General features: G+C 40.9%; 1 protein-coding gene across 2 annotated transcripts in view; it reads left to right on the top strand.

The window, feature by feature from the left end:
• Camta (Calmodulin-binding transcription activator) overlaps positions 1-18,335 on the top strand; it is a 195,506-nt gene that overhangs the window by 1,383 nt on the left and 175,788 nt on the right. The window contains exon 2 of one of the 2 annotated variants that reach the window (XM_065497362.1): positions 1,546-1,729. The gene's annotated coding sequence lies outside the window, so the exon portion shown is untranslated. Of the gene's footprint in view, positions 1-1,545; positions 1,734-18,335 lie in introns of both variants that reach the window. The other variant, XM_065497363.1, reaches the window with a different exon arrangement.

Here is an 18,335-nt window from a genome sequence, read left to right as displayed (position 1 = left end):
CTAACAATGCAGTGAAAAGAAACAGACATAGTGAAATAAGTATAATAAGTAAGAATACATATTTATATGAAGGCGCTTTAAAAATTTATTAAATTATCTCTATCAATTCAAAAACAAATTTAAATTTTAAATTTTGTTTTGAGGGATTTATTTTTTAGTAACGTATTTTTACTAAAACCATAACGTATTTTTACTAAAAAATGCCTAATCAATAAGCCTGGTAATATTTATCATAACTGATAAGCAATAAGAAATTAAATACTCAATGAAAATTGATATTGATACCTCTAGATGGATTATTTGTAGATACTAAGTAGCCTGAGGCGAATATTTCTTGTTTTTTACAGGACTGGGAATCTCCAGGGGAATTTCCCAAAGATGCAGTGCAGTGTTTTTTTTTGCAATTTTTACTAGTTTCTTACGATTTATTGCACTTAATGTGAAGAACTCGAAATAGACCCGTTTTACCAATTAAACTTTTGTTAAATAATGGTATTTGAAAATCTGGGATTCACTGGGTTTAGTATTTTAAGTGATTTTTTCGTAAATAAAAAAATATCTAAAACAAATTTCATTAAAATATCGCCTCATAAATGTTGGCAATAGCTTTAAAATATGTTTGCAAAAGCCCGAGAGAATCTTTATCAGCAAAAAACCAGATCTGCAAGAAACCGAATTATTCCATTGCCCCCAGCCCTGGTATTTAATATTCAGGGTTGCAAAAAACCCGCATTTAAAAAATGAAGTGCAGTGGCAAACAATTTTTTTCAATTTTTATAAGTTTCTTGCATGCATTGTTTCCCCCTTATTTTTCAATATTTTTCTAATTATTAGCTCATGACCTCGACTTAAAAAATTGTCAGAGATAAATTTTTGCAGCAAAATGGCAATTTAAAAGAAATTATCTGCACAATGGAGGAAATTTTGAGCACTCCGACCGCAAATTTTATATTTTCATAGGTGAAAATTGGAATAAATTCATTTCTTGCGCGAGAAGTTGGTAAAAATTGAGTGGTAAAAACCGTAAAAACCAGTGGTAAGCATATATGCAACCCCATGTTAATATTATTTATAACATTGAATAATGCTTTCCGCGAAGCCAAACCATTTTTTTATATATATAAAATTCCTCAACCTATTCGTCGTGCTAAGTAATTTACTTTGCTAATGAGTGTAAACCCAAACACTTCTTGTTGTTGTGTCAAGAAAAACCGTACGACAAAAATGGATTTATCACAGCCGAGTTGTTTGGCAAAATTACACCAAAGAGAGAGAGAGTCAAGTAATGCCACGAGGCGTTGCTCGAGGGTGCACAGCGGTCGTCTCTGATGAATAATAAGTCGGCAAACAGCCCACTCGTACTTATAAACTGCGCGTCACTGACAGGTTTCCCTGGCACTCTTTTCGCAGCGACTTTTGTTGTGCCGGTCGAACAGCAGCAGTCCAACTGATTCCCGACAGCGCCAAAATTGCTTCCAGTGCATTATTTTCACGCCAGTCGGCTTGAAGCTTGTCAGCACTCATTTGACCACTTTCTGTTGGCAGATTCGGCAACCTGAGAGCACCGACGGACACTTTGTTCTTGGTAGTGGGTAGACAGACAATCAAGGCGACGACCAGTGGACATTATTTGGAAATTCTTGTTTGTGTGAATATCTCGGCAACGAGACGGACATTAGTGATTCGCAAAATTCGCCGATGAAGTTTTCAGAGTGAGGAAGCAAATGCGGTGAGTAATGATCTGTTCTTGATTGTACTGTAAAATTCTTTCAGAGATACTTGAATAAAATCTGGGCTCTATAATCTAGTCCCTAATGAATCAAAACATAATGATCCCAATTATATGTGTGTATTATAACTATGTGAATGTGGACGTATGTCGCGCCAGCATCATGCAAACCGCTTGCTCCCCCTTCTTCCGGAAAAGTCGATATTTGACCCCAAACCAAGATAAAAATGCAAATAGTGTGCGTGATCATACCATCTGCTGTGTGCGAGTCAGCGGGGGCCAACACCTTTTCTGTAACACAGTTCGCGTGTGCTGACTTAGATTATTCTTCTCAACCGAGTTTTAAATAAAAAGTCCGTGCTACGCTCCTCACTGGGGGCTAATTGTAAAAGTGAGTTCGCCACTCACTCTGAACTCGCCAATTAGTTCGAGAGAAAAAAGCGATTGGCTTCGACGTGAGATATGTTTCAATTCTCTAGCTGCCCTGACAAACAAACAAATGTTTTTCGGCAGCACGTGGCCCACTAATTGGCTGTTTGGATGGGAGGAGACGAAAACAAGATTTCGAATTCTTAATTGGACTAATTCCATTGATCTTTGCTCGCAGGTTTCAAATAAATATATAAATTAATTTCTTCCTAAAAACAAGCTTTTTATAAATTTCTAACCAGCCGTCCAAACTTTGTTAATCTCAATAAAAACAAAGATAAATCTCGAAGCCAAGTTGATCTGTCCTGTCAAGTGATTAATGGAGTTTCTCGCAAAAAGCTGTTTTATTTCGTGTAGCGATGGGTTTTTGCTCTATACTGCACGTCCACGTGTCAAATAATAATCAATATCAGTGCCATTAAATATGTTTTTAAGGCACTCTCATTGAGCGATTAAAAGGCTGAGGGATATTTCCGGGAAACAGTAAAAATAGGACATTAAGCTGCATGGTGCATGACGTCAGTTCTCAATCCCATGTGAGCGAAGACAACACCTATTTTAGCACGGCTTCTCTCGTTTGCTTCATTGCTGGAGTTCATCGCAGGCTCATGACGGTCAGAAATAAAATAATGCCTTTACAGGTTCCTTAGAGTCGACTTTAAACAAGAGGAATACTACTTATCTTAATTATAATCTAAATAATTAATTATGATAGTTATAATTATATTTTAATTTTTACGGAAATCAAACACACATAGATAAAATTTGTGCAGCACTAATTTGTAGAATTTTTTAATTTAAAAGCAGCGGGGGCCAGATGTGCGATAAAATTGGTTCCCATTGCGCAGATTCAAGATGGCGTCTGAATGTGGGGAAAAAATCTCTCTTTGGATTGTCGTACGAGTGTTAAGAGTTTGTTTTTACAATCCAAAAGACACAATTAGTACAAGTAATGTAAACTATGTCAAAATATTGACGAAAACAGAGTTCTTTTCGCGCATTTTCACGTAACCGTTTTTTCGCGCCATACTCCACCGGACGCCATATCTGCGCGACGCACGAATCTGGTCCCCATCCACTGATTTAAAGTGATTCACGTTTTGTGTTTGTTTAAACTATACCTAACAATTTTATTTTTATTTTCAAAAATATAATTTTCGGATTTACTTTCACAGTTCTTCTGCCTGAAAATAATTACATTATAATACAATGTATAAATAAAAAAATGGTTCGTGATCGTTCTTTCCATGCATGCATCAACCGCTAAAAAATTATCTTGCCAGTGAAAACGATACATTATCAAAGTTGCATGCACTTGTTAAATATCAAAATCTCATTTGCATTTATAGCATTTTGTGGCTTTTGATTTGAATACTTGAGATCTTTGACGACGTAGCTTTCTAGCAATTAAAAGGCCATCGAAGATGCTTTGTAAATATTTCACGTCAGAGCCAACAACGAACGCGTGTAATTTATAGCGGGGGACAAACCACGTTTTAATTGGACACCGTTTACGATGGCACAAAACCTAGCGAGCATGGCTGATCAAAAGAGGTTGCATGTTTGTTTTGTGGCACAGAGTGTCTAGCTGCGCTGAAAACCTGCACCATAGCCTCAATTTGCACCGCACAAAGCACAACACTTTTTACCCGAGTGCGCATTTACACTCTCTCGGTCTCGCGCGCGCGCGAGTGTTTTGTGTGCAGTTTGGCTTGCTCTGTAATTAATTCGCGCTGCAATTAGTGAATTGGATTACACACGCTGATTGCAAATGCACGTACATAGGAGTTGCAATAAACACGCCGCCGCCGCCACCGCCGACGGATAAATAAATTACAATCCGCGCCTGTTTGTGTCACAATTGCGACGGTGGTGCAAATCGTGTCTTGCGATTAATTCATCCTCGCTCGCTCGCTCGCTCGCCTGCTCTCCCGGTGCAAATTCATACGCTCTATATAAATTATTTATGCTTTAGTTTGTTGAAATGCATGCAGTTTGTCTCTGTATGTGAGCCGCACTTCTTGCAGCTACATCGTTTTCTGAGTCATTTGAGCTCAACGCGCTGCTTTGTTGGCTGACGTCGGTTTGGTTTTGTGCATACTCAAGTGGCGGTTGGCAGAGCTATGCGAGATATTTTAAAATTACAACAACCTAGCTCCGCGTCGACTTTGTGCATTCAAGGTTTTCTTCTTCGTGGTTTTTGCAGAAATGAAAATGAACGCCTTGTTCTTCGGTTTTTCTTAATGGTGACAGTTTTGTAGAAATGTATGGTTCACATTTTGAGTAAAAATATTGCTATTTTTATGCACTTGAGTGTTTTTATTTGCACATTCGAAGGAAATGTATTGAAAATGTTTTATCAGTTAACTCTTTGCATAAATTTAGCAATAGTTTCTGTTGTTTCCTTATAATTTAGGCTGTAAAATTGGCTTACCCTGATTCTGGTATTTTTCAAGGCAACTTTCAGGCTAACAGTAACCTCATTTGTAGACCAAAATTATCTGATTTATTAATACCAAACAATTGGATTTTCACGTGGCCACTTCTGATGAACTTGGTTTTATTTTTATAAGAAATATGAGCATTTTTTAAATCACTCTTGCCTCTCCTTCAGAATTTATGGAAAATAAATTTACGCTGACGTTCTGAATAAAAGATATTTTTTGGTTCTAGCTGATTTACAACCATGCGTATGTCGCGATTACAAAAATTGAGTCAAAAGCGAAAATTTGTCAAAGTTCAGCATGCCGATAGGCTCATGGCCCTGATATTCCTGATATTCAGCAGTGCGACAGGCCTCGTGAATTATGTGTTGTTTTTAGTGTTCTGGACTCAATACAAAACAATGCTAATTCACTTAGCGGCTTGCCCATGCTCGAGTTTGAGCTCAACAGCAAAATGCAAAAACTTCATGTTTCATGTTAAGCGCCATTAAGTTTTCCAGATAAATAAACAATAACAATCAATAAAGTCGTAAACGTGTCCGTATCTCCCCCAATTGCGTCTGAGTTGCCATAACTCACCAAATTCACGATTTTTTTTTATCGCAACCATTCCGCGAAATCCATACTTTGAACCGTGATTTTACGGCCGCGAAATAGACGAGGCCGAGCAGGGCAGGGGCCGTTTTTCGAGTCGCCGGCGTCGAGATTCGGCAATGAAAAATTACGAGATAAACACTCGTGGCTACCAATAAATAAAAAGTGGCTTGATTTATTTACAAGTTATCGCCTGGCCAACATGCAATTCTTTACATCGTCACAGCGCATTAGACGTGTGTGGTGTGCGATGATCAATACCCCACGCGGTACACACACCCAAAACAATAATTGATTATCCGGCAGGCACATTTTTTATTGCCAGCCTTTGAAGTCAGCGGCACACTCGTCGAATAAAATTCGGTATTTACGCCGAAACGGCGGAATAAATAAAACATTCCGGCACGTGAACTGTCAATTTGTCAGAGTTGAAACGATAAAAAAATAGTTACAAATTTGGTGATGGTCATATTTCACTCAGCCATAAAATCATATATTTCACCTGCCCCCGCCCGCCCTTTTGGTGGCCGCGTGTTTTATTTCTCTTTTATCCACGTTGATTTTCCAGCCGCACACTTTAGTTAGTGCGAGCTTTCTCACCATAGCTACTTTTTCCATCGCGCACTTTCTGCGCGATGGCCTCTCGTGTAAATAAATTGGACAACATTTATCTTCGCCGCCACGCTGAATCCGACCAATCTGAACGTCAAGTTTTTACCACTTGACTGTTCCTGGTTAAACTCGGCTTGTTACATAATGGTGCCCATCCATTTGTGACTTTTCTTTTCTCCGCCACCGACACAAAAATGCGGAAACTTCGTGTTCGACAAAGTTAGTAAATCTGCGATTATTGCAACATCAGTTCTTTCTTGTCATAAGTCATAACCTAGAGAGCAGCTGGCATTCTACTTCGAGGATATATTGAAAGAACGTTGTGCAATGAATGCAGCACAACAAAAAGTTGTTAAACTGGTTTAAATTTGAGAATATAATTTTTAGACGTAAACGTATTAAAATAAACTGCATCCTGCTGAAATTAAGCACTGTTTTTCTAACCATCTTTCCTGTCGCGGGACAGATGAATGTCAGCCTCAGCTTTTTTCTTTCTTTCTTTCATAAATCATCGCGGTAAAATAGCTTCGTGATTACTTGCTGGCTTCCTCTCACGTATTCTTTCTTCCAAGCCCTGGGAAAGGACGGAGCAGATAATTATTTAGCGGAACGTGTGGGAAATGAGCCGAGGTGATGGCAGGTAGGTCAGCCACCCACCAGAGCACTGCCCGGTACGGTGCCACAAGTCAGCAGCCCTAACAGGCGTTGATCACCGCTTTTATCTTTTCCTTTTTTTTCTGTTTGGACAAGTCATCTCATTAAAATTTTTCCGAATAGTCAAACTTCATGCATAAAATTCACCACTTTTCCTCGCCTTGCGCGGCGGAATTTCTCGTGCGATCCTTCGTGCTAATTATTATTCTATTTTGAGCCTCGCCATTCGCTTCTTCACGCGCTTGACTTTATTTTCCAAACAACCATGTCATGAGCTGAGCGTGGTGGTTGATTGCATGTTTCGTGGGAGAAGCGTCCTATTTTTTCTAGCTTGAGAAATGTTTCACCACAATGTGTGTTGGCTCTTGTTTCTATTAACCATCAGAGGATAGTTTCTAAGACAGTTTTTTTCTATGATCTTGAAGCTGATAAATTCATGGAAATTAATTTTAAAAAATGAATATCGGTACAAGCTTCTAACTAAACGGAAAATGCATTAGTGCGAGGAAGTGATACATGAAAATTCTCATGGAACTTGCATATATACTATCGCGTTAGTGATCAAAGTTGCGTTTCTGTTGACATTAACTCTCACGACTTGACGGAATAAAATTAAATGACGTATCAAATGATATAAACCTTTCTCAAAATGTAGAAACCGCCGCTACGATATAGTGCTGGAAATTTATTATACAGTTAACCAAGGACTGGAATGGCTGGATGCAGTATTTTATATATGTATTTATTTAGCAGGCATATATAGATAGCAGTAAATAACGGGTGAAAGGGTCAGAGGTGCTGCTTGCAAAGCCCGTTATTATTCATCATTCTGAAATTTATAGTTATTTTGCATTTTATAATACTATGAATTTGGCCTCTCATCGCAGCAGTAATTTAAATTAGCCTAGTAGGTCTCTCTCTCTCTCTCGCTCTCTCTTCGCGTACACCACAGACCGCCGAGAGCCATGAATATCATTATGCAAATCTGCAGCTGTTTGTTATTACCGACGGGAGAGTATGTATTCATTAATTTTTTTAATTGCCCTCAGCAGCACCCACGTCTTGGCCGATCCGTTTCTGTGGTGAGGTCTGCACTATTTTCGCTGAATAATAATTAGAAAGCACAATCGAGATGGTGAGTGAGTGATAAATCCGTTGGTAATGGTCGCGGTTTAAGTGCCGAATAAATCCGCAACAAAAAAGTAATGAGCGGCACAATAAGTGCAAAAAGCTGTTTTTTAAAGGACAAGCAGTAAACCTTGAGGGAAAGATTAACCAAAATGCGGTCTCGCGGTGCCGAGAGTGGATCGACACGTGCAAGTTAGGCAACCGGCCCGACCGCAAAGCGCAGCGCAATGCCTATCTCTGATTTCCTTCAACTTAAAAATCCGGTGGTTACTTTGCAAATAAATGTTTTATAATTATTTATTTTTGAGGTCGTGCGCCGTATGATATCCTCGATCACACTTTGTTTAAAATTTAAACTCTAGCTTTTCATATTTATAATTTAGCAGCCACGTTTCAAGCATTTCAAAGTCTGACAACTTTTCCTTTTCATTCTGACTGTGAAATAATGTCACATAATATAAGCTCGAGTAGTAGTTTCCGGGAAAAGGCGAGAGATGGCGGCGCGTTGAACGCGCATGGAAAAGCGGCTCCAGTGGTGAGTGATGTGAAATATTAAGTGAACCAATTTAGCGCGCGTTGTTGTTATTCTGACACGGTGACATTAAAAATCGAGCTGCATTAAATTAGATAGCTCGGTTGGCTAATGAGGAGGCGCCCGGAATGAACAGCGGGTGAGTGAGAGAGAGTGAGAGAGAATTAAAAATAAATAATAACAACAACTCGCGAGCGTGGCAGGCGTGAGTTAATTTATTAGCCCTCCGCATGATTGGGATTAATATTTATGGGCCTTTTAAAAGACTGACCACAGAAACATTTACAACAACATACACACACACGGTCTGCGTCCGTGTTCTTTGGCTAATAATTAATTATGCGTCACTGGCTTTTAAATTTAAATTTCACATTGCAGCAAAATTGGGCGGTCTCTACGGACTGACTGCCGGCCAAACGAGACTAGAGTGAATTTTGTTTGTTGTCCTGCAGGATCAAAATTCCAATTTTATATTCAAACGGATATCTGTTAATTATGCTTATTGATAAAACAGCGTGGCAGAGAACAGACGTTCTATAAAAATATGAAAAATATATATGTGCATATATGGCAAAGATGATTTAAAAAGTGTAATACTGAGAAATATTTGTTCTTGTTGGCGGCTTGTTTTTATGAGTGGTCCATTTTTACAATAAAACAGCCCTCACTCAATGTGATTGGGCACTTTTTCATTTTTTTTTACCTCTTTTATGCTACTATTTTCATGCGGAGGTCGTGATTTTTAAGTATCTTGTTCTTCTTTACATTAAGACACTACAATAATTATGTATATACCAGCACAAGAAAACTCTTTATCGGCTGAAAGTGTCCATAAATCTCAATTTTATAACAGACAATACAAATACAATTTGTAATACTAACTAAAATAGTTATTCCAGGAAACAGTCGGAATGTACACAATTTTCAGAAATGGAGTCATTTTTTCGTTTGCGTACACACTCTTTTTCCTATTAGCCCGCGATAAAAAAGCCACCTGAATAGAAAAAAAAGGAAAGGGGGAGCAAGTGAGCCGGCCGGTTGGGTTGGTTTTCTCTTGTCGTTGCGTGTGCTTGCGGCTGTGCTGGTCGCGGGGAGCGAGCACATGGCATTCTGCGAGACCGTTTGAATATGCATAACACAAAAACAATAATCGTTTGTCAACTCAACATGCGATTAAAACAGCGCGGCAGCTCTCAACTGGCGAACATAGGGCGTCGGACGGGTTGCCCGCGCGCGCAGTCGGAGCAATTATCTTGATTATTACCCAGTTAGCTGCCGGCGGGCGAATGTGTGCATATAAAACACGGAGTTAGCTGCTGCTGCTGCTGCTGCATGTGTGAAATATCTTTTTGTTGCTGAGTTGTTGGACGATAGCGCGCGCGGCAGCAGCACCCGCACTCTATCTGCCGCGCGCATCTCTCATTGTTTCAAACCGGCGAAATGGCCGATGAGCCGCCGAGTTAGCAATGTTTGTTTTCTCTTTTGCCTTGTGTGTGTGTGTGTGCTGGTGCTGCGACTGTTTCAGTGAGAGAGAGAGAGCGAGTTAGCGCGCGCGCTGTTTGTTTATTATTGTTAATATTTTTTAAATTCACTCTGCCGTAATGGCGGTGCCCACTCCATTTTATTTTACAACGTGCAACTACGTGTAATGAATTTTTATTTAGTTAGAGCCAGCGTATTCACTCAGATGAACGGCCTGATAACGAATAATAGTAATGACCACCAGTGGCGGATTCTGAAGAGGATGATTCACATGAGAGAATGTTATAAGCGTTCTTATTTCCAGATGATAATATTTGCGCAGCAGGTTTTTTCCTGATTGAAAATGCTGGAAGCTGCATAAAATAATAAAGTAACAGGAGTAATGTGCTTCAATTTATTTAAAACTATTCCTTGCAGTTTAATTTACAGACTTAGAATGTTCCATAGTTTTTACTGTACTGGATTAGAATGTGAATCAAATTCATTGGTCGTTTTTTTGCAACTTACGTAGCCTAGATAAATTGTTCTAAATTATTTTAAATTTAAGGAGCATAATTTTTATTTAATTAAGGTGAACTTTGGTTTATTGACCTTTTAATTAAATCAAATTTTAAACAGATCGATTGGTGGGTCGAATGAAATCACAAAAATGCGATTTTAGTCTCTGCAACTTTTAAATCACTTAAATCATAGAGCAAACATCCTATGTTTATTTTTTCAGTTTACCAAAATTTCATTCAATGAAAATAGAATTCGGTCTTTCAGGTATTTGAGGAAAATTCGGAAAATTGAAAACCCGATCCGCCACTGGGTCTGGGCCAGCATACATTTTGTTTGTGTCATAGCGGCGCAGGCCGCTCTCAAAGCAATTTGCGGCCGCCGCTTTTTCGCTCTCGTGCGCCTTTTGATTGGATTTTTAAAATGTAATTTGCACCCACCCACCCATCCACCCACCCACCCACCTCGATTGGACTGTTCTCACCCGCGGCACGATCAAAACTGGTGTAAGCGCGCACACACATCATTATGCAGCAACACCCAACACATACAAATTTTGTGCATGACTTGTTCTCACACTGATTCCTTCGCGCTCCGCCGCCTCTCGCGTGCAATAAAAACATTGCTGATCGATTTTCGGCTGTAAAAGTACGTTTCGGTGCGTGCGTTGTATCACGCTCGTGCGGTCAATTGCGGGCGGCGGTGATTGGAATAACTTATTGAATGGTGCTGAAATAAACGCCGGCCAAGATAGCGCGCGCGCGGCGGCGTTTGTCACGCGGCTAGCCGCCTCCTAATTTATGGCCTGGAGCAATATGCCCTCGCGGCACTGCACAAATATCGGACTTATTTGGAAATTTATGAAACTCTCTCTCGGTCGCTCTGTTGGCCGTAAATTATGAAGCAAGCAATTCGACCCGGGAAAAATGAGTTTTGAATACTAACGCGGCCGGCCGAAATTTGCATATTTGTCACGCCTTTGAAAAATCGCCCAGATAGGGTGGGTGGATAAACGAATTAATTTGAAATTTCCTTTGTACCAATGAGGAAAGTCTGCTGTCTTTCCTTATCTTGCGCGGGCAGAATTTGTCAACTTCTCGGAATGTTAACGAAGGACACCATTTCCCATTTCCCGGGCCTGCCTTATTTCATATAGCGCTGGCGGAAAGTTTCAGTTTTATGCAGATGAGTTTTCGGAAAGGCGGAATTTTGCATAGTTTCGCGCGAGTCTGCTCGATTGTACATATGTACGGCCCATCAGGAATCCGGCAGCAGTGGCGATCGTTCGCAGCCGAGGCGAATCGGAATTCAGGCGAATTCGGAGCGTGCACTCGTGTTTGTCGACGATAATGGTGTGATTCTCGCGCTTAATGTAATCCACCAGTTCCTCGCATACAGTTTAAATCTAATTTGCATGCGCCCTGGCTATTATATTACTCAAAAGAGTTGCCGCCGCCGCTGCTACTGCTACTGCTGCTGAGACTAAAGCACGATAAAGTTTTGAGCAACAAAATGCGCTCGGCTTTAATTCCTCGGCTGCGTGGTTTGTGCCTCTTCTTTTATTTATGTCTCTGCTAAACAGCCGTGTTCTCCGCGAACTCATCTGCATACGTGATTTTCGAGAGGCTCATTAAGACGTTCACGTATTTCCAGAGCAGTGGCGCAAAATCTTGCTTCCCTTGGAATTCTTCGTATCAAATATTTAACACAATTTTATTTTTACCGATTGGAACAATTTATTTTCAAGGAAGGAATTGCAAAACCAAAAATCGTTATTTACTGTGTCCCTAATGCTGTTTTTGGACCACCGAAAAAGCAAAAATAGCTTTTTTTAAAAGGTTTTGACTCACAATCAGTGTAAATATCAATTATTTATACGACTGCTATGCATCCAGGGTTGCAAAAATCCAGTGAAAAATGCAGTGCAGTGGTAAAAACGTTTTTTTTTTTCAATTTTTACCAGTTTCTTGCAAGCAATGTTTATTTTTCTAATTATTAGCCTATAATCTCGACTTGAAAAATTGTCAGAGATAAACTTTTGGAGAAATTGAGGCAGCAAAACGGCAATTTAAAAGAAAATATCTGCACAGTGGAGGAAATTTTAAGAGCTCCGACCAAAATTTTAGATTTTCAGGGAATTAAAATGGAATAAATTCATTTCTTGCAATTCTTGCGCAAGAAATTGGTAAAAATTGAGTGGTAAAAAACGTTAAAAACCAATGGTGAAAAAATGTAACCCTGTATGCATCGCTGTTTGCATGCAAAAGTCGATATTAAGTTAAATAAAAAATCAGGAAAAATCTACCTCGTCATCATTTTCCTCTTTCAATTTTAATTACAAAGATTATTTTGTTGATTTTTTTCTATTAACGTTTAGGCCAAACAATTCATCAAGAACCAACGGAGAAATGATTGCCACTCATGGTAACATCAAAGAAAATTAAATCTCTGTCGGCACTCATGCAATGCAATCGCAGTGCCGAATTTCCCCGAAATCGCACTCAACAAAGTCACGCCACTGATTACAGTCAGCAAGCAGCACTCGCGTGTAGTATATTTGCGGACACCGAGACAGAGCGAGAGAGGGAGAGGGAGAACAAGTAACTTTTCGGCCGGCGCGCGCGTGTAATTGTAATTGAAAATGTGAAATTCAGCAGGCGTGCACGCTTAATGCAAAGAGCATCAGCGGCTGTGGCGGGTGGCGGCGGCGGCGGCAGCGGCAATTCCAGCATCGCGGGCTTGAGGTGTACCCGCTATTATTTTATATGCTATCACGTAGCACGCCGGGAGCAAGTTTTAGCAGCGCAGAATGCACAATGATAAATACAACACAGCCAGCATGGTACCGAGGGTGGCTCGCTGGCTGACTGCCTCTCTCAGACGGTAAAGACGACTCAAAACTCGGTTGCCGCGCGCGCTCTGTGTACACTACACGAGATGAAGGTTTAAGAGATACATTTTAAGGAGAGAATTTAGCAGCTACAGTGCAAGCAAACAGTCACTCGGGTGGCGCGATGCCAAATCTTTTTGCTCTCCATGTTCAGAATAATTTCGTAATTCCGCCAAGCAGGGAACCGGAGCCGCTCGCTCCACCGTGCACGTGTAATTGATTGACCGCAATTTCGTCTGTCGTGTCAATCAGCGAACAAACTTTTTCTTGATCCGTTCAGAAGCCAGTCACGATTTCGCCGGTGCTCAAGTCGTCGCCGGTGCGCGGAAAATCAGACGGAATACCAATTACTTCAATCAAGCCTACTTTAAACGCTTCTTGCCCGAGGAGTCTTGAGTTGAAAGTAAAAGTGCTGGCCTCGCTAAAACCGATTGGAAGTATTCTGTAGAGTTGTAAGCCCTTCCAGAAAGCTAACAAGCGGGCCATTCATTTTCCGACGGCTGTTGAGTGGCAAGAAAAATTCAGACTCTCCTCACTTAAGCATTCCTGCTCCCTGCAGCCACCTCCTCGTCTTCACCGAGGCAAACAGGCGAAAACGAGCCAAAAGCAAAAGTCGAGAAATTAATTTTTCGTGCATGCACCGTCGTTTTCAACGTGCTCCACTTATTTCAATCACGTCGGCGTTTCATCTTGTTTGGCGCTGATCAAAAGAGCACGAAATTTTGTATCGACGTGCTATAAACTGCATTTTTCCGCACGCCCGTCTCGTTCTGTTTCGGTTGCCGGCTTTTGTCTCGCTCGCTCTCTATTTTTGCCGGCCCTAGGAAGTTGATAAGGACGACTGACCTTTCATTGTACTCACTGAGCACACTAATTGGTTTCTAAAAGAACAAGTTACAAGACGACATCCCCGGATGAGAAAAGAAGAAGAAAAAAATAGAAAGCGAGGGTGGCTCCGTTAGCTGGAAATAAGGGATGGACGGACCGGCGGCCGGATGACAATTGTACCAACATTTATTTTATGTGGAGCTAGCTGCTGCTGCAAGAAGCCTCTATCTGCTGCTATTGCAAAAAAATACGCCGCCAACCTTAAACTGTTTTATCGACTGTTCTCTGCACCGCTATATTCCCCCCAATCGCTTTGGTTTTTCTTCTCTCTGGCAGCACAGGTGTGCGCTCAATTAAACGATCGCTTACCTTGTGCCAGTTTATAACAACCATGAGTTAGTTATATTAGTTATGTAAAAACACGTAAATATTATTTTATAATTAGGACAAAAATTTCAGCTACTTAACTTTTTTATCTAACTATTTTGTGATTAAATTAATACTACTAATTTATGATTTTATTTTAATACCCACTTCACTGAAATGGAAAAGTGGTAAACACATACAGCTTCCTTAGATTTAAATTTACAGGCTATAAATGCCTCTAATTAATTACAATCAAAAAGCAAAATTTTTTCCATTTTAAGTGGAATGATACAGGGCAACAATTGAAAATTATTTGAATTGTTGGATGCCATAAACAATTTGTTCAACAATTTGCAATAATAGAAAGGACCTTCCTACAGTAAAAATTCAAATTTTGCCAATTTTCTCCAAAATTTACAGTGCTTGAACATATTTTCTTGTTATATTCCGATTCCTCTCGTCGAGATCTGTCCAACGGCGTATGTCACTTATTGGGGAAACTCTTGGTTTTGAAATTAAATCGGATTTCAAGTAAGGAGACAGCCATTACCATTTGAAAAGCACGCTAACTTTCCAGCCAATTTTCTCAAAGAATTACAGTGCTTCTTAGGTCAATTTAGGCTTTAACTGAATCCTAAGGGATGAGTTTATGCATTGGCAACAAGCTTTTGCAGTATCATTCCTCTTTAAAAAACATTATTTTTGAAAAATATCAAGCTTTGAAATTGAAATTAAGAATAATGCTTTTAGGACAGTTTGAACATTAACCAATAGGCCGCTCTATACATTTGTCCGACAAGGATAATATTGCTTTTAAAATGTGAAGTATTTGAGTGGAGCATTAATGTGCGAAATTCTCAAGGACACAGGCAAAATAGTCAAAGAGACGACAAGCAAAAAAGTTCAAGTTCGTTACTCGGAGCAAGTGAAGGGGCAGGCCGGTAGCTACTATCACGCTTGCCCATCTCAATTAGAAGCCTGCGCCGTATCAAGCAGAAATGTCAAGTGGAGTCTCGGCCTGCCGCTCGTATAGACACCTTTATGACGCGACACTATCTGCCGGGCAAACACACACACATACATACCTGCAGAGAAAATACCACAATTTATCCGCGGCTAGATGAGATAATGCTCCGACTGTGAGTAAACACACACACACACACACACACGGGCCTTTTCATCTGCATGCCTGGCTTGCGAGACAGGGCGCGTGTTAATCTCGCTCTCTGTGCATAGATGCTGTGCCGCCTGCAGCGTTTGCTCCATTGCGAATTTCAGCCTATGCCCTGCCGTGCCACGGGCCTCTTGTATCGCATCCGTTGCGAGGCGGCTGACCGAATTAATTCGAGCTAGACTCGGGAGAGCACCGCACCCGATCACAATTTTGGTGCCCATATGGGGGTTTATCGGTAGGCCCAGAATTTTTGCTTGCGACCAACACTGGGGTCTTCCGATGTGATTAATTAGGACAGTGTTCATGCACTTGTAGCGGGACTGGTAACACACCAGCCTGCAATTAGGGTTCTGCGGATGACCTGGCCCAATTTGTCAATCGCATTTTTGGTCTTGAGTTATAATGGTAGAAATGATTATTGTATTATTAATGTCTTTTTCTAGCTAATGTAGTCATTTTATATTTAATGAACTAGATAATAACAGATACATAGAATTAATGGTTTTTTGACTAGAAATTAAGGAAAAATTATTCTGTTACTGGACGGCCGCTGGTTCTTCTCTCAGATTGCCAGGATTTTGCTGAAAAAGAGATTTATGAAATACAGAGTAAACCGCTAAAAGGATTCTGAATCTCCTGGCAATTGAAAACGATTGACTGCGTTCATTGCTTAGCACAAATAAAAAAAAAAACAGAGCGTGTGAATGTCGCCACTCATCATCCTCCCTGTGACACATCTTGTATTACAAAAAAATTTACAGTCCAATAATTATAAACATTATTTTAAGCAGTTTGATATAGTAAAATTTACGCCACCTTTATCACGAAAATCAAATATATGATGAAGGAGAGCCTCAAATTATTTTAATTTATTTTACTGTACAAAATTCCAAATTAGACATTTTGGCAGAGACTGCGTAGTTCAGCAAAGGGATGTTTAAACGCCATCAAATGCAAAAGAAATCACTTCATTTGCTCTGTAGATTCCTGATTTGCCTTTAACATTGCTTGCAGAAAAAAATAGTAATTCCTGAGGTGCGTTAGGCGCTTGATTTATAATTTGGTAAATCAGTGGTTAAGGAGTTGAATCCGAAATTACCAAACAACATCGTCCTTATTAACTTATTAGTGATCATTGACAAAAGGCATTACTAAAATCGCGAACTTAGCTGGCGAAGGGAACACAGGCGATTCAATTAGCGTTAGCAGCAGCATCCAAAGCGTGCGGCAGGAGCAAGACAATTTCCGCGGCGCACATTAATGGATGCACACAGCTGCAAATGAAGCCGGTAGTCAGATTTCGCGTCACATTCCAGACTGGCATTCCCTGATTGAACTGCCAGAGAGCAAACACCTTAATTAAGGCAGCTAGCTGAACTGCTAGCTGAAGATGACGCCGCCGCGCACGTAACACGAGTGCATGCTTTTATCTCCTCGGCTGAGACGCGACATCACAGGAATTAATAATTAATTATATTCACGTGTGCCGCCCGGGCGGAGGTAAACACACACATACACACTCAAAATCCGCCCTTTCATGCAAATAAATCAGCGCTGATTAAATGCAAACCTAATTAGATTCGGGGCCGACTCGAGTGAGGAAAAAGGAGGTCGCGCCTGGCGTCCGTCTGATGCGAACTTGAGACGCTTTACATGCTAAAACTGCTTTTTATTCACGAAATAATAAAAATATGGGAAGCAATGGCACAAGATGTAATAAAGAGATGGGCAGAGCTTGATAATACCCTGCGAAAGAGAGCGGCGGAAAAACATGCATGCATGCCCGAGCGAGCGGAGAGCAGTAATAATATTTTTATATTATATTATTTAGAGAAGGACCGACGGGCGTTCGCTTGCGGAGATTATTTTTCGAGAGAGAAAAAGGCATCGTCCGAGAAGCGCTTTAAGACTGAGAAGCAGCATCTCAAATAAACAGATCTACATTTTTTTATTCGCCAAATTTACAACTTTATTATTATATGTTCTGCAGAAATATTTTTCCTTGAAACAAACTACAAGAAGGCCGGCCACAAAAAGCGCACGAGTCGTCGCTGGAAGCAAATATGCTGTTGGTTGGCTAAAACTTAAGACGCTGAGTGGATATCGTTGCTGTTAAAAGCCCCGCTGACCAAGTTGCCCAAGTTGCGGGCTGATGTGTGCGCGGCGCTCAATATAAGTGCGGAAAGAACCCGACGCGTCCACACACACACGAGGACGAAATTTTTATATATGAAGTGGTGTGCCGCCTTTTTTTCTCTCTGGCTCGCGCTGGAATAATATAAAATATATAAATGTTGAAGCTGCTGCTAACAAGGAGAAAAATAAATTTTTCCTTCTGTCTCTGGAGCGGCCAAGGGAAGGGTCGTGTTATTACCGAGCCGGGCCTACGATCTATTTGTTGTCTCCTCGCCGGCCGGCTGCTTTTTATTTATAATTTTTGCCTTGTTTTTTGATCTATTGCTTCCCCGGCTAGTGGCAAAAGCATGTTGGTCCTTAATGGACGATCAGGCATTACGCCAGCGCGCTCTCCGGCCCGGCGGCCCACGACTTATTACGCGCGATCATCCCTCGGCAGAGCCATAATCTAGTGGCCATGTCGAGAGATAACTAACTTGTCGCCTCCCCGCCGCTCGGCCGCGAATAAAAATAGCACCGCTCGCTGGGGCGATTTTCGACCCTCGCCGCGCGATTTGATGCTGCGCGTGCAAATGAATTGTTTCTCTTTCTGTTTTCTTGCGCGCCGCGCGTCGTGATGGAGGGTCCCGTTTCCGCTCTCGCTTTTTGCCTCTCCGCGCGCGAGCGCGAAAGAGGGAATATTCGTGAATTATGGCCACTAAATTTTGCATCCAACATTTATTTCGAGACCGAGAGACAGAGAGCGGCGAATTTGGTATTCACCGAATGGCATGGCCGTAATTTTGCGTTCGCCCATCATTTACGACGCCCTAAATCACGCCAGCTCAAGTGGCTAGCGA

The sequence above is a fragment of the Cloeon dipterum genome, chromosome 1 (genome assembly GCF_949628265.1).
Source record: "Cloeon dipterum chromosome 1, ieCloDipt1.1, whole genome shotgun sequence".
NCBI lineage: Eukaryota > Metazoa > Arthropoda > Insecta > Ephemeroptera > Baetidae > Cloeon > Cloeon dipterum.
Note: the sequence above shows the minus strand (reverse complement) of the source record. Positions and strands in the feature narration are given on the sequence as shown.